Raw genomic sequence first — 6,000 nt, 5'->3', positions numbered from 1 at the left:
TTTAATCAAAATCAGTGAAAATCTCACCAGTGAAAACCCCACCAGGCAAAATATTATTTATATAATTAAACTTTATTAAATCAAAACAAAAACATATATTTGATTTACATAATTGCAAATCAGCGCCATACCCAGGATAATAAATAGATAATAAACAAAAATCGACCAAGCATATACCTTTTTTTCCAAGGAAAAAAGCGAACTTTCTATTAAGCATAATAAAAAGTTACAAGTATATGCCTGGGCATTCCTTTTGCTGTATGATGTTCTCATATAGCTACTACAAAAAAGACAGTCTTTTCTGCATCTCAAAACTGACTAAAGTATCTTCTGAAAACGTAGAAAACTCATAACACTTTAGTTTCCAACTTATCAATCATTATAAACAGTCCAAAAATGTTGTCCATCTAGAGATGTCAATTTTTCTATTTCCTGGGCCTCCTCTTAAGAGAAAAACAACCCACGACCAAGCATATACCTAACTCTTAACTTTTATATGATTATTTTCTTGCGTTAGTGAAGATAGATATTTTACAACTTAGCTTTTGAGAAAGATGTTTACCATCTAAGATATGAAAAATATATATTAACTACATCTTAAAAAAAAACCTAAAAACCATTAACCTTAAAAAATAATCAAACGTTAAAAAATTGATATCACTGATAAATAAAACCAAAATTGATATCACTGATAAATAAAACCAAATTCTAATGGCAATGTGCGTGGTTAAAATAAATCCACAGTGAAATCAAATTAATACAGATTTTTTCACGGTTTTTTTTTTTTGGGATTAAGTTATTCTATTTTTGTTTTTTTTAGGATTAAGTAATTTTATTTTTGTTATTGATGATGATGATTAACGTTGATTAAGATTAAAGTGGTTTATTAGATTTCAAGAAAAGAGAGTTTAATTGTTATTTTTCAAAATTTTGTTTTTGTAATCAAAGAGTAAGGAAAAAAGCTTTTCAACATCATTATAGTTGGCTAGTTTAATAAGTCAAAGATAATAAGTCAAGAAAATTAGAGATGTAGGTGGTGATATGAAATTAAGAATAAATATAAACAAAAGCAAGACAGTCTTATAAAAATGAAAACCAACCTTTAAACCAGATATTATTAAAAAAGATGAATGTTGGCTTTTCCATGTAACCTAGTAATTTTTAGTTAATAATTTATAAAATCTTCCAAACGTGCTTTGTAAATATGAAGATGGATCAAGAAGGTGTGAAAACTGAGAGGCAGATTTATTTTGAAATTCCAATAGTGTAGTGGGAATGTGTGAAAACTGAAAGCAGGCTTATTTTGAAATTCCAACCTTAGCGGTGGGGCTGGCGCGGCTGCCACAGACGAAAGGAAAGCCTGGAGAATGAAAATCTTTAATGAAATTGTCCCTATTTTTTCGATGCACTAAAGTCAAGCAACACGGACAGCTCAGGCTTTGAAGGACGGTAGAAGAACCTTCTAAAAACGGTGGAATTGTCGCTCAAAGAATCCTCTATTTTTCTAATGGTGGAAGAAGATGGAGTAGTCTACCCACGCGGAGGAATTGCTCGGATAGTCTGCCGGTTGGCAAAATTTCCGGCTCGAGCTACCGGCCATTCCTCCGCCCCCTTCGAGGCCAATCTCTCCGTATTCACATCTTGGTGATCCCATGTCACTTTCGACAGCCCATCGCTCGGCTACTTCTACTCGCAGCATACGCATCCTGTCACCATAGTTTTACTGGATGCCCATCACATAAGCCATCCATCCAGTGAACATCCCGCCGTGCATTCCCGTAAATTTGAATTTTGAATTTAAAATTTTGAAGTCACCACATCGCGCCCTCCAGCAAGCGGGGGAGAATGCAGCCACACAAAACAGAGATCTCATTGCAAACGTGGAAGAGGGGATGTGAAGGAGTGCAGTGGAAAGCAGGAAACCCTTCGACAAGAGAATCAACTGAATAAGAAGTTACGGCTTTCAGTAACTCGAAGTCACTACAAGGATCGATTCACATCATCAACTCTTTTAATTACTTCAATTTCTTATAAACCTGCAAAGTTAATATTTAATATTTATAGCCTCATGCCTGCATTTTCACTCTTTCCATCGGTTTTTAATAGATTTTACACGAACCTGGGGAGCCATAGAATTGTTTAAAACTATAGAAATGATTTAATAAATCCTACAAACTATACAGATACTGCAATATAGTATTGTTTAAACCGTTCCGCCACTGTGAGACTGGACCTCTAACTGATCTTCTCCACAGCTTCTGGTAAAAGGGAGTGGGCATTTTATCCGAACCCACATCGCTATGCAACAAAGAATCTGTTGTATAAAGCGTGAGTTTTTATGATTAAGAGATCTTCTTTAAACATCTTTAAATCTACCACGCTGGTCTTATTAACAAAAAGACAAGTCTTATGTCTTGCATATTTCTAAATGTATTGTGGAAATCTGAGATCTTTAAATTTACAATATGTAACTAAACATATTGACTAAAATAATTAAATAAAAATATCAATCAAATGAAAATCATATTAGTAATTTCTAAATTGAAATTTTTTTTACTGTATATTGGATTTATATTTTATTTGATTTTAAAAATTGAAAAAAAAAAAAATATATTCGTAATTTCTAAATTGGAAATTTTTTTATTTTTTTTTTTTATTTTTAAAATTTGCAAAAAAAATCTAAGCTCTGAAAATTGAGATCTTTAAATTTACAATTTTAAAATATGTAATTAGAAATATTGACTAAAATAATTAACTAAAAATATTGATCAATATTTTATTTGAAAATCAAATATAGTAAATTTTTAATTTTTAATTTGGAAAATATTTATTCTTTTAATTTATTTATATTTTATTTGATTTTGATTTAAATAATATTATAAAAAAATTCATATCTTTTTTATATATTAGTGATGTTATATTTAATAATTTTAATATATATATATATATAATTTAATTTTTTTAGCTAAAACAATATTTGTATAGATTTATTTTTATTTTGGATTTATTAAAATATAGGCTATCAAAATGAATGACTATTCAAATGAAATAGAATGAATCTCTAATAGACTGATAAAAGATATTCAAAAGAGAAACATGTGGCAAACATGTGAGACAATGGTTGTTGTGGTGAAATGAGTGGATTATCAATGTTAGTTGTTAAGTGTTGCCCACAACATTTGTAACTTCAATCAATTTTCTAAGATCCATTAAGATGCCAATGTTGGTGACTCTCTTGATAGACCATTGTTTCTTTCTGTATAATATTACAATAAATCGTTCTTTTTTCTTACTTACAATATTAGGTTAGTGTAATGCCTAGGTAAGAAAAAGTGTTGTGTTAACACTTTATTTAATTTTTCACTTTACAATATGAATACTCAATGAACAAAAGGAAAAGTTTTTCAAATGATTATATTTATTTTATTGGAGCTAGCTTTCCTTAGGCTAATATCCAATCATAACTAAGATATTATGTATTTAGAGATGCATTATTTTTATTCTCTTATAAGATTTTCAACCTCATGGTGTTGCTTCACTACCCACAATTGTTTATATCCTTGGTGGAGTCACTTACACATCATAAACCTTACTTTACCACCAACTAATTTCCACAACCCTCACATATATCTAGATTACATCATGATCTAAGCATTTGCATCCTATCCCTCGAACCCATTTCCTAAAATAGTGGGATATATCTTCTCACCATTCCTTAATAGCCTTAGCTAATTGGGGCTTATATTTCACATAATGATTGAGAAAGCTATTGGCTATATTAAACTGGCTCTGAAATGGTTTAAATATTGGGTGTTTGGGATTTCTATTAATTAGAGTTATTATTTTAGGATGATTGTCATAATAATAACTTTTATTATTATCAAATCATTTTTTTATATTGGGATTTTATTGTAAAATAATATTTTCATAATTTTGTAAGAGTGTTAGGTTTTTATTTTGAACAATGTCATATATATATAAAAAAATCTAAAAAACTCATTTTAATGATGATATATATTTATATATTTCGATGAAAGAAATTTGACTCTCACTTGGAAGAACCTCAGCCTCCCTTTGAACCCGAAGTCAAAAGAGAGGTTATTAATACTAGGTCAGCCCTTAGTATAGACTCACTTAAGAACACAACGAAGTTATTCTATTCCAGAGCCTCAACATAAAAGTGTACAATTATGTTAATTAAAAATAGTTACATTAGTAGTTTTGTGAATGGTTTATTATAATTATTACTTTTGCAAGTGTAAATCTCATTATCAAAATATTTTACTAGAACTTGATATTGAACCTATGATAAATGATAGACTTTAGGGAAGGGGTATTTGATATTGAATTGATAAATCTGGATGGTAAATATCTAGGTCCTTAAATATTTGTAGTGAATATTGAACTTGGGTTGAAGATTTGATATTGACACAATGGAATCAATTTTAATTGTGGTGAATATGTGTTGTAGTTATATATATCGGTCCATAAATATTTGTGGTAAATAATGAACTTGGGTTGAATATTGGATAATGACACAATGGAATTAATTTCAGTTGTGGGGAATATTCGTTGTAGTTATATGCTGTTAGAATTATACTTTGTTATTTACATTCCTCTTCTTATTTACTTTCTCTCTTTTGATTTCTTTATTCATTTTTATTTTACAATTTTGGCATATGCCAAAATTTCAACCTAGTAAGGAAGGGCCAGTAAATTCAGTGCAAAATTTGAGAGAATGAAGATAAGTAAAACATCAAATAGAGTTAAAGGCATTGCTTAAATTGTTTGAGCATAGAATGTTATGGTTCAACCACAAAAAATGGAGGCCATATTATAAGAAATGAAAAAAAAAATAAACACTTAAATTGAAACATAATATACACTATTAAAGAGTTGGAAAGAAAAACTACGTAATAATTTGGCACTAAGTAGTAAGGAAAATAAACCAGATATCAAATATATCATAGAGGAATCAATAAACTAATTGAGTTGGATTGTGAGTGCAACAAAAGAGGCTTGAATCTCATAATTGTTGGTTACATAAAAGAGCAAAAAGTTGAGTACACTTTAACAACACTATTGGAAAAACTAAAAAATAAGTCACAAATTGAAACAACTTATCTCATAAAAGAAAAAATGTATGTAAAAATAATCCAACAAAAAAGATAGGTTGATCCATGTCAAGGTAAGTTATAATGGCCATAGATATGGAATATTTAGTAAATATCCAAACTTAAAAGGCTCGTGAAATATATTTATAACTGAAGACTTCATTGCAACAGGTGTTCCTAATTTATTTGCATAAACTAGGGCATAAATTTGTCAATCTAGGAGTTTGTAAACTTGTAAGGTGTCATGCATTCTATGTGCAGGCTTAGATTTAGTGTCACAATAAAAAATGGAAAATTATAGTTTGTCCTAAATATTAGAGCTAGGTTGTTTAAGTTAACTAGTATACGAATTAAAATTTAAGACTCTAAATTGGAAAAATAAAAAAACATGAAAGAAAACTATGATTTAACAACTCAATTAATTGAAAGAAATTAATCACATTTTTGGCAAGTAAAATCACACAACTTATTTAAAATATATTGGAAGATCAAGCATGCATTCGCTGCATCTCGCAAGTTGTAATTTCTTTAGATTCAATGCCCTATAGTGGCTGACTCCTCAATCTTGTATTTATCCAACATTATTGATTTGAAGGATTAAAATAGAAAGACTTACTCATAAATGGAAAGAATGCTTGAGTAATTCAAGCATGGTGGACTTTGCATACATCAAGGTTGATTTCAAGTACTAAAATAGAATGACATACTAAAAAATGGAAATATTGCATGAATTAGACATTTTTCCTAATTGATGGACTCTCCTAATCTTTTACCTAGTTTATCAATAAGCTTGTTTTCAAGAGAATTGGTTGGTCTATGATAAAAAGACTTCATTTGTTCATAAACAACAACAAAACTAAAATTACTAATAAAGTAACAATGTTGG

This window comes from Pinus tabuliformis, chromosome 2_2, assembly GCF_031772625.1.
Source record: "Pinus tabuliformis cultivar Carrire ecotype Pingquan chromosome 2_2, CPIR1, whole genome shotgun sequence".
Taxonomy (NCBI): Eukaryota; Viridiplantae; Streptophyta; class Pinopsida; order Pinales; family Pinaceae; genus Pinus; species Pinus tabuliformis.
The sequence above is the reverse complement of the archived record's forward strand: the minus strand, read 5'-3'. Positions refer to the sequence as shown.